The sequence below is a fragment of the Trichechus manatus genome, unplaced genomic scaffold (genome assembly GCF_000243295.1).
Source record: "Trichechus manatus latirostris isolate Lorelei unplaced genomic scaffold, TriManLat1.0 scaffold00236, whole genome shotgun sequence".
NCBI lineage: Eukaryota > Metazoa > Chordata > Mammalia > Sirenia > Trichechidae > Trichechus > Trichechus manatus.
Window position 1 is genome coordinate 1,458,219 of NW_004444172.1, and position 242 is coordinate 1,458,460.

Genomic DNA, 242 nt, shown 5'->3' on the forward strand with positions numbered 1-242 from the left:
GGCCAGCTATGATACAACTATTGGTCTATATTCATCAGAAGGAAAAGGGTAAGAAAGTAACCAAAATCTCAGAGAAGGAACAAGTCTACTAGGCTGATAATACATACAAGCCATGACCTCATCTACCCTGAGACCAGAAGAACTAGATGGTGCCTGGCTACACCACTGACCATTCTGACCAGGTCACAATAGATGGTCCCAAATAGAATGGGAGAAAAATGTAGAACAAAACTCAACTTATT